The sequence below is a fragment of the Artibeus jamaicensis genome, unplaced genomic scaffold (genome assembly GCF_021234435.1).
Source record: "Artibeus jamaicensis isolate MK-2021 breed Jamaican fruit bat unplaced genomic scaffold, CSHL_Jam_final contig_1832, whole genome shotgun sequence".
Taxonomy (NCBI): domain Eukaryota; kingdom Metazoa; phylum Chordata; class Mammalia; order Chiroptera; family Phyllostomidae; genus Artibeus; species Artibeus jamaicensis.
This window is the reverse complement of record NW_026521362.1, coordinates 2416711-2427894: the sequence shown is the minus strand read 5'-3', so window position 1 is coordinate 2427894 and position 11184 is coordinate 2416711. Positions and strand designations below refer to the sequence as shown.

At 36.3% G+C, this 11184-nt stretch overlaps 1 long non-coding RNA gene across 1 annotated transcript; it reads right to left on the bottom strand.

Annotated features, from left to right (window-relative positions):
• Positions 1-1087: 1087 nt before the first annotated feature.
• Positions 1088-7537, bottom strand: LOC128628368 (uncharacterized). The gene is made up of 3 exons (XR_008392750.1): positions 7356-7537; positions 6121-6533; positions 1088-1499 (listed from the first exon to the last, which is right to left on the bottom strand). It is a non-coding gene; the product is annotated as an uncharacterized LOC128628368 (long non-coding RNA).
• Positions 7538-11184: the final 3647 nt, after the last annotated feature.

Sequence of the window (11184 nt, the reverse complement as noted above, 5' to 3'; positions counted from 1 at the left end):
GCTTAAGTGCATTAGAGCCAGGAAGTGCTTCTCCCAGAGGACATGGGGACTCGGGCTATGTCAGAATAGCCGGGGGGCAAGGGCCCATAGCTCCCTCTTTGTCCCAGAGCCCCTGCCGAGTCCTTCCATGATGGCCTCCCAAGTGATTGTGTCTGGCTTAGGTTGGCCCTCCTCTGAGAAGTCTTACCCATCACCGACTATCCAAGCATTCATTGGGAGCAGGGGAGTAAGCAGAGACAAGCTTTGTCTCCTTGTGGCCCCCATTACTGAGATTGCTCACTCATCCTTAGCCTTGGGGGGTAGTTACAATTCCTGAAACCAGGCAGAGCGGTTCCCAACAACTAATAAGTTAATTTATTCATAAATATGGATATCTGTGCTCTAACTCATTAGATAGGTACATGATAAATCCACGTACGATTGCCATTGTATGACGACCAGCCACACATTCTGCTTTAAAATAAAGTCAACATTATGTATCATGCATTTTTTTAAGTAGTGAAGCTTCCTTCTAATACTCTTTTACTTTCTTAAATCACTAACGGGGTTAAGAGTCATGAAGCAAAAGGGAAGAGAAAGTAAGTACACCCAAACATAATAAAACCCTTTTACTCTCACTACCAACTCTCTTCAGCTACATTTCCACGAATAAAAATTCCAGCCAAGATTTCCATAGGATTGTTTAAGTCTGAATATCATGTTAGCTATACACTGCTTTAGACCTCACAACTTTGTAAATCTGCTTTAAAAAAATACTTTATTGTTGTTCAGGTACAGTTGTCTTCATTCCCCCCGAAACATTTCCCCCCACCCCAGCCATCCCCACCTCCCTCCCCTGCTTCCACCCCCCTTTGGCTTTGTCTGTGTCCTTTATAGTTGCTTCTGAAAACCCTTCTCACCTCCCCCTCATTATCCTCTCCCACCTCCCCTCTGGTTACTGTCGGTATGTTCTTAATTTTAACGTCTCTGGTTATATTTTGCTTGCTTATTTGCTTTGTTGATTAAGTTCCACTTAAAGGTGAGATCATATAGTTTTATTTTATTTTTTTCAATTACAGTTTACATTTAACATTATTTTGTGTTGGTTTCAGGTGTACAGCATACTGGTTAGACAATCACATACTTTACAAAGTGTTCTCCCTGATATTTGCATGTAACTGCCTGGCACCATACATAGTTATTACAACATTACTGACTATATTCTGTAGTATGCTGTACTTTATATCCCCATGACCATTTTGCAAGTACCAATCTGTACATTTCAATCCCTTCACCTTTTCCACCCTGTCCCCCATGCCCTTCTCTTCCGGAAGTTACTTCTTGGTGTTGTAGATTTCAGGGGACAATTGAAGTGATGGGAACCTGCTGCTGGAGACCGGTGCATCAGCTTTCTCAGTCTGAGTTTCTGGTGTTGGCCAAGTGACGTGTATTCACTGGTACTGTCCATGTGCTGTTTGTTATCATGGTGTCATTTGAAGGAGGCAAAATGTAGAAACAACCTAAATGTTCATCAAGGGTGAAGAGTGGGTCAGTTAGGTAAATGAAGTGCACTTTTTAAAAGATAAATGTACCTTTAATAGATACATGTATTTATATTCACTTACTAAAATAATGTAGACCTGTGTTCATTGCCAAAGAAAGATGTGGTAATAAAAATACTCAGGCAGTCAACCCCTTAACAAATATTTATTGAATATCAGCTACTAATGATTGCATATGTCTGTACTCACACACACACACACAGACACAAATATATGTACCCATTCATAAGTCCAGCAGAGGTCACCTCTGCTTGAGTATGATTGGTAGGGCAATAATATGGATGTAACAATTTATAGTTCAATTTGAACATTTCACCTAAAATACCATATGGTATGCTTGAGTGTGATATTGTTATATTACAGAATTATTGTCGGGTTGGGTGGGGTAGGAAATAATGGCAGCTGAACTACAACCCAAATGGCAGCTGAACTACAACCCAAAATGGCAGCTGAATTACAATCCAGAAAAGACGGTTGACATCGAAGCAGAGAGCCGAAAGGGCAGACTTTATCCACATAGCAACCTGAGCCTGAGGAGAACCACCAATAATATATTGTTGCTTTGTTCAAAGGGAACCAATCCCCAGCTTCCACAGAGAGCCAATGAAAATAAAACCCTGCCACATTCCTTGCTTGGGTGGTGACTTCTCTGCCCCATACTTTGTGGACCGTAGAATCTCGCCCAGATGTGCAAACCCCAATACAGCTCTATACTGCCTGACTTTGTGGCTGATTGGCATTTCTTCCTCAGCAGAGCCTAAGAAAACCTTTCAATTATATGCTTATGAATTTGTAATAAGAGGTTTTATAATAATAAAGGGCATTATTTGTGCCAGACTCTTACATGTTACTGACGAAAGTAATATAGTATGCCTTCTTAAATTACAATGGAAGTGAAAGGATGTAAGTAAGTTATAAAATATATTTATGCATGTCTTGCAAATGGCTCTAATTCATTGAAAGTTTATAATGTGCAAAATATGGTGCATAGTATTTTATATAATTCCCTTAAGTAATCCTCTCCACCAGATCCACTAGATCAAAAACCGCTAGATCCTCTCTGCTAGATCCAAAACACTAGATCCACACCTAGCACTCTGTACACAATAGAAAACTATCACCCTGAGGAACCCAGTGTATATGATAGAGCCTAGATTTGAAAGGAGTTTTATGAAACCTCTTAGTCATTTTTCAAAAATACTGTATCTTTTTATTTGTCTATTATTTAAGTGGATACTTTGAAATGATCTTCCAAAAGATTGTTCTTTTAACCAATAAAAATATAAGGACATTAATAAGTGCCTTATGGCATTGTCAGTGCTGATTATTTTAATGTGATTGCAGTTTCAGGCTCTGTGATTGTGCAGGGTGAGCTCCACTACTGGCTTTTCTTTTTGCAGTGCAAACACCTGACTTCAGCTCTGGCTACCTAGACATTGCTTCAAGGCAGTCTCTTCACTGACCAGAGGGAAGAGGGGAGGGAATTTCAGGGGGAAAGGGGAAGGGTTTACAGTAATAAGTATAAAGGACACATGGACAAAAACAAGGGGGGTGGAAATGGGAGGGAGGCAGGGAGGGCTGGGGGTGGGCTGGGCTGGGAGTAAAAGGCAGAAAAATGTACTTGAGCAACAATGAAAACAAAAATAAATAAATAAAAATAATTCATAAAAAGAGCAGTCCCTTCAATGATAACTATCTCGAATGAGCTCATCATCAGTCACAGAACTTTGATGAAAAGCCAGACTTTTCTTAACATTCTTTTGTTTTAGAGATCTTGGTTGCTCTGATACCTGATTATCTGGGCTTTTTGTTTTTATCTCCTGCTTTTCAAAATGTAGCTCATATGTTTTAAGTTCACCAATAAAGTGTGAGCCCTCAAAACTTTTGGCCCCCAACAAAAGCAGAACCCCAGGTCCACATTCTCTCTTGGTCTTCTCTCTATCTCTTCCCCCCATCCATACAACCTCCCTGTATGGCCCCCTGTACCATGTAATTTCTAGGACTTATAAGTAATAAATATTTTTGTCAAGTTTTCTGATGATTATTGCTGAAGATTTCCCGTGATCATAATAAGAAAAACAAAGACCAGTACAGCCACAACTTTAATTATCAACAAGCTGAGATGGACACAATACAGGCTAAGTGAACTTTTTCTTCTTACAGCATGGAGAAGAGTCATGAGCTTACTCTGGACAGTCTCACTTTTGTTTAGTTAACTGAATGAATTTAGAAGAAACAATCATGATAACCCCATGGCAGGAAGTAAAATTCTACTGCTTGTCATTCATAGACGTATCTGTTTTGTTTATCACCATTCCTTTCTGACGTTGAAAAAATCCTTGTTTTGGAACCTCTATTTCATCACTTTGTTCATAAAAATGTAAACACAAATACAGAAGCATATCATAACTGCACAGGAACCTCATTGATTTAATATGACTTTTTCCTTAATTCAAGCCAGCTTTGTTCCACTGAATAGCACTGATTCCCTTAAAACCTTTTTACCAAACCCTTCCTTCCATCTCTGCACATACTGCATGTCTACTCCCTTCATCACTAAGCCCTTAGTACGTTAAGTTTTGTTCAGAGTCAAACTGTCTTAAGAATAAAGCTTCAGGTCCATTGACCATGTCTACAGAGTTTTGGTCAAACCAAATATAACTTTTTGACCTCAGTTATGTTTCAGCCCTAGACTCAAAAAGTTGGAAGGACCACATCCTCGTGAAATGGCTAACATCTGGATCTGATGCCATGATCAACTATTACTTACCCAGGCCCCAACCAACCAGGAGAGCCCATGATCTCAACACCCCAGCTACCATGACTAATGATATTTTCCCTATATATTATCTCCCCTAGAGGCTCCTGGGGAACCAAGTCTTAAAGGATTATGAGCTTACCTGTGTTTCTGGGCTTGGCTCCAATTCCCTAAGTAAACATTTACTTTTTTTGCAAACTCTTTCCTGTTTATATTGTTTGGGACTTTGATGTGGAATGGTAAGTGAACTTTAGTTTGGCAACAATATCATAATGACCTTAGAAGGCTATTATATAACTTTCCAGCAATATCTTGAGATCTTTGAAAATAATTCTTGTTAAGAACCATAGGTAGGTTATGTGAATCTAAGGGGGTAATGAAGCTATATTCTGCATTTCTGCAGTAAAGGTCTGTCTGTTTTTTTCTGCAACTTCTAATTAGGTCTCATGTTTCTAATTGTCTGTGCAGTTCCTATAAAGTCACAACACTTCAGAGAAAGTTAATGATTGAGAGTTACCATCCTATTAGCCAAGGGATTGATGTTAGATAATTACATTGTGAAAGATAAGAGCTAACCAGCTTAGCACACTTTCTTAGCAAAACCAAAATGTTACTTCCCAAATGTTATTATTCACACTTCGTTTTATAATGAAAGCAGCATATAAGGCAAGAATAAAGGTGACAGTGAGATATGAAGAATGTTAGCAGTTAACGTGAATGTAGTTATATATTTTCACTAATTTAGTAATAATGCTAAATGTATTTGTGCAGCTTGCAGGCACAGGCAACCTAATGAACTTCAGGCACAAAATAAAGAAAAGTAATTGTTATGAAGTTCATGGCCAACCTTATTGTACTTACTAATACAATTAATTCAGTAACAAGGTCTCTGATTTCTAGGACAGTGCAATTCAAATAATTTAAGATCCAGGATGTTAAACTATACATTGTGCTACATATGTAGAATTCAACACTGAGAAGATCAAATTTCTTCCCTGAGACGTAGATTTCTACTTCCCCTAGAAGTAGAAATGTGCCATCTAACGGATGAGAGAGAATCCATGCATAGAAATAATCCTTTGTGCAAATACTTTACATGAACTATAAGAGCAGGTACTATATGAACTAAACTTCACGGATTGGTATGACTTTGTCAAAATGAGTGGGATAAAAATAAAATTCCAGGCACAACAAATAGCATAAAAAGCAGTTGCGGTGAAACTGTATAGAGTATTGACACAATAGTTTGCAGCCCAGTGCAGCTAACATGGAGAGTGAGCAGTCAAACAAAAAGGTGGATAGAAATACATTAAACAATGAAATTATCAGCTCCATTTTTTGAAAGATAACCCTGGTAGCAATTTGGGGTAGGTATGTGGGGAGGAACAAAGACTAAGCATTCTTTTTTAGCCAGAATTTCAGTGAGAGAGAAAGAGAAAGCCTCAGAAAGTGCAGTGGGGCTGAATGGGCCGGGGGTACAGGCAGAGATCCAGACAGGTATGAAAAAGCCAACATCAGTGGGTTGTGCTTCATGGGGACATTTAAAGAGATATAAAAATTTCAGCTTTAAAAAGCATGTGATTGCTTTGAGAACTTTCATTTATTTCATTTTACATTTCTATGAGATACTTATCATCATGCTTGACTTGCAGATCAAATAATTGAAACCTTGATATCCAATATTTTACTCAATTTCACAAAAAACATTCAAATGTATTTAAAAGACACAAAAACCCAAATGGAGTCACTTGTGCTAATCAAACCAAGACTTAGTACCTAACTGACTTGTGGTGATAACCTTCTCCAGTAATGTAGTCTTACCTGGTCAGTGTGGAGTCCTCAGTCCAACACCATCATGTAATCCTGCATCCCCCAGAAGAAAATGCTTTTCCACATAGACCATTGCATACCTCATAGTTAGATTACAGAAGTCTAAAATAATGTTTTGGTTTATCGCTTCTTTGTTATAAGTATTGTAAAACAAGAGTTAACATAAAAAAGAATTTGTGGCATATATCATTTTTCAATCATCATAAAAGAAAAATATTAATATGTTCATTATTAATAAGCATTTGATGAAGTGAATATCTTCACGTTTGATGAAAGTGTGAAATTGTCCATGCATTGTAGGAGGAAATCAGAATCACCTCTGCCAAAGAAAAACATATCCATATCGTTCTATTCCGGCATTTTATCTTCTAGTCTCTGTCCCTCTTTCTCTCCATCTTGTCCCGCTGCAAATGTGAGGGAGAAATACTCAGAGCAACACCGTTTATAATGAAAACAATAAGAATCTGTTCAGTAAATTATAAGTACTAAGCCACTCAATGTACAGATTTTGAGACGTTCTCTGAGACGTCACACTGTTAACTGAAAAACAGCAAGTCTCTTAAAGACAGCTATAGTACAACCCTTTTATGTAAGCACCTGTTGAGACATACTGGGCCCATGGTATATGACAAATAAACACATGTTTATACAAAGATTTTTGTCCTTGCAATCTTAGAAATATAACTCAGATATATTCTTCACGGCTGTTCATAGTTTTCACATGTAAGGCTGAAGAATTTCGTATACACCAAGATGTTATTAAATTATGTACAGAGCTATTCAACATTACATTTACTTCAAATTAATGAGCTATTTTTTTTCACTTTGGCCCAAACAGTAAAGAATTTATCACTGGAGTTACTGATTACTCAGTATTTATCAAATGTCTGTTACATGCAGAGTGTGGGGCTCCAGAACGAGTCACCCCGAGATTTGCTCTGTGGTACGCAGATTGTTTTAAGCTAAAAGTAACTTTAGCCCCAGGCTCAAAAGAAACTTCTGCACTCCCCCCACCTCCTTAACTACTGAGAAGAATTTGAATTAGAGGTTTTGTCTATAAGAGATTTTCAGAGATAAGTTCTTTTGCTCTATCTATAGGGCAAGGCGAGTTTTTATTTACTAAAGTTCTGTTTCTTTTATCAGCTTGCAATGACCTTTTGAAGCCCCCTCATCCCCACCTCAGGGAGTTTTGTTGTATACACCCATTCTCCCTTTCATCTCCGAACCTCTCCTGCAGATGGGGTCTCTGGTTCTCTCAGGAATACAAGGTTGCCATATGCGACATCTGTCCAGAAGGTATCCAGCAATATCACATAAAAAATAGAGGCATTTATTGAAGAAGATATAAGATATAAGAAACATTGTACATAGGACAATGACACCTCAGTCCCCTTCAAAGTAGGCACCTGGACCTCACACAGTTTGCCCAGTCACCATCAGCTGCCCCGTCATGTTCTACTGAATCTGATAAACGGTCTGAAATCTCTTCCCTTTCAAAGGTGATTTAGTTCTAGGAAAAGCCAGAGGTCACAGGGCACCAAATCTGGATTGCAGGGGGTGCTGAGTCACTCGGGTGCTTTGATGTTTTGCTAAAAAACTCTGTATGAGATGTTATGCAAATGCAGCCCCACTGTTGGGATGAAGCTGCCAGTCACCAACTGCTCATAGCTGCAGTCTTCTGAATGATCCAAATAATTTCTGTGAAGGAATGTTCTAGCTTAATGCAAAATTTGATACAGATTCATAGCTCTACTCAAAGTCATTTTCAAAGTGATGGCCACACAGTACACAGGCTCACTCAACTTGAGTCTACTGCACCCACTATTACAGTGAAGTCATCATTGTTCACACATGCACATTCCAGTCCACTCTCCACTCTCCTTGGATGGCAGGGTACATCGTTTTCATAAAAACCATTCTCATTATATTAACAGTGTAACAATGGATTGACTTTTTCCAGATGAATTGTGTGTGAATTTCCAGATGAATTGTGTGTATACACTGGATATGGATATCCAGTGTATACACATGTGTAGATATGCATATACACACATGGACACACATGCATTGATGTGTATGTACATATATACCTGTGTGTGCATATATGCATATATGTATAGACATACACACAAAGTAAATCTGGTTATTTTCTCTCGCTAATCTGTCTTAGTTCTATTGGATTATTATACCAGCCAGAATAATCTTGAAGATAGGGGACAATTTGTTCTACCCCACAATAATAACATGTTAAACTCATATTTTGTGTCAAAACTCATGACTGACTTTCCTTTGGTTAAGATTACGAACTGAAACAAACACTTCATGAATTTAACATTCACTAATAAATCTCTAGATTGTTTTGCTTCATTATCTCTTAATAAACTGTTAATCTAGCAGCCAGATATTTTGACTGTCTTCTAGACATAAGTGAAAACAAATAGATGATAAAAGGTTTTTTCTTAAAAAATATTTTTATTACTACTTATCCAATTTGTTGAAAGACACATTTTCTTGAGATTAAAATCCTATAGAAAACATTTTTATATCACATATATTACATAATTCAAAAATATGTTTTTATAACAATCAAAAAGTTACAGAAGTCATTAATGTTTGACAGGATCATATTTTCAAAGTATATTCCATATATTATATATATTATTTTATATATAATTATTTTATATATTATTTAAGTTCTAGTTATGTTAGGGGTTTTGATAGAGATTGATAGCTCAGAGGAAGATTTTAAAACATGAGCATTAGATTTGATGAAATTTTATGAAATTTATTGATAGCAGTATAAAGGTTCAATAGCTTCTTCTCTAGATACCTCTGCAAGAGAGAAAGAAATATCAAACTTCAAGCAAACTTCATTTATATAAATATTATATATATACAATTTGTATATAAAATATTATTTATAAACATTATTTGTAATAATACATTATTATTATTAATATATTTATTGTGTGTTTTCTTTGGAGAAGTAACTAAAAAATAGCCAATATATTTGGCTATTGTAAATAATGCTGCAATGGCCATAGAGGTATATTTATTATTTTGTGTTATTGTTTTGGGCTTATTTGGATATATACCCAGAAGTAGAACCACTGAGTCATATGACAGTTCCCTTTTTAATTTTTTGAGGAACCTCCATCTTGTTTGGAGGTTGCACCAATCTGCATTCCCACCAATAGTGCAAGAAGGTTCTCCTTTCTTCTCATCCTTGCCAAAACTTTTTGCTTATTTATTGATGATAGCCATTCTGACAGGTGTGAAGTGATATCAAATTGTGGTTGAATTGGCATTTCTCTGATGATAGTGATGTCTATTGGCCATCTGTGTGTTTTCTTTGGAGAAGTAACTATTCGGGTCTATTTGTTTTCTTCCTTGGTGTTAAGTTGTATGAGTTCTGTATACATTTTTTATATTAACCGATTATACTATTTATGATTGGCCAATATCTTCTCCCAGTTGGTAAGCTATCCTTTTGTTTTGTTGATAGTTTCTTTTGCTGTGCAAAACCTTTTTAGCTTGGTCCAATTTGTTAATTTTTTTGTTTACCTTGCCCCAGGAGAGATATCAGAAAAAATATTGCTACAAGAAATGTCAGAGATTTTACAGCCCATGTTTTCTTTTAGGGTTGCTATGGTTTCTAGTTTTACAGTTAGGTCTTTAATCCATTTTGAGTTTATTGTTTATGTGGTATAAGAAGGTGGTATATATATACAATAGAATATTCTTCAGCCATATAAAGAGAAGGACATCTTACCGTTTGTGACAACACAGATGAACCTAGAGGTTATTATGCTAAATGAAATAGGTCAGACTGAGGAAGACAAGGACCATATGATTTCACTTACATGTGTAAAGAGTAAAACAACAAAATAAAAAAACAGTCATAGATACAGAAACACATTGATGGTTGTCAGAGGGGAGGAGGGTGAGGGGCTGCATGAAAAAGATGAGGGGATTAAAAAGTATGAATTTGTAGATATAAAATACCTCTGGGGACATGAAGTACAGCATAGGACATATAGTCAATGATATTGTACTAACTATGTGGGGTGACGAATGGGTACTTAAAGTATGGGGGTGACCGTTTTGTAACGAATGTTGTCTAACCACTATGCTGTACACCTAGAATTAATACAAACTAACACTAAATGTAAACTGTCATTGAAAAATAAAATTTAAAGGGTAGGGAAAAAAGAGTACTAACTAGCACTAAGGTAGTCATACTGCTGTCATTAACTGGCTGTGCAACCCTGAGATTAACCTAAGTTTACTTCTCTGAACCTCACTTTTCTTTCTGATAAATGAAGCATGTTGACTAGATTTTTTAAAAAAACAAAGACACAAATAAAAACATCAAACAAACAGTTTCTTGGAGAATGTGGATGTGGTTGCCTTGTGCCTGATCTGTCCTTATCTCTAGAATAATTTGCAGAAACAGTGACATGTGCTTTACAGAAATATTCAAATGTGTTTAAATGAATAAATATAAATATTTGCCTCAATGAATTAAATAATTTATTGATGACCAGGGACACAGAAGAAAAAATAACTTTCCTCTGAGTACATATCTGTGCAATAAAAAATTATTTACAAAACATTTATTATATTTATGTAATAAATAGGCTACTAAAGATTTAGACACAACATTGCATAAGTCAGAAGTCACCCCTGCTTTCAGGGTGTAAGCCTCTTATAACCAACACCACTTTAATTAATTCAATAAAAATTAAATAAATTTTAAAAAGATGTGGGCATCTTACAGAAAGCTGAAATTAAAAAAATAAGCTAAATACTAGCTTAAATGAAGGTTACTTTAGATGCACAGAGGGAGCACAAAACCTGGAGAAATAAAAAGGATAAATGCATTACTAAAGACAAGAGGGTGAAAAAAGAATAGATTATAAACACAGCAATTAGAGAATTATATTCTTTAAAATGTTTTTGGTTTTCTTAGATGTACATGGTAGGTCTCTGGACTTCTCTTTTCTCAATACCCTAACTGTAAGACATCCAGGAAGTCTGTAATTGTTCTCTGTG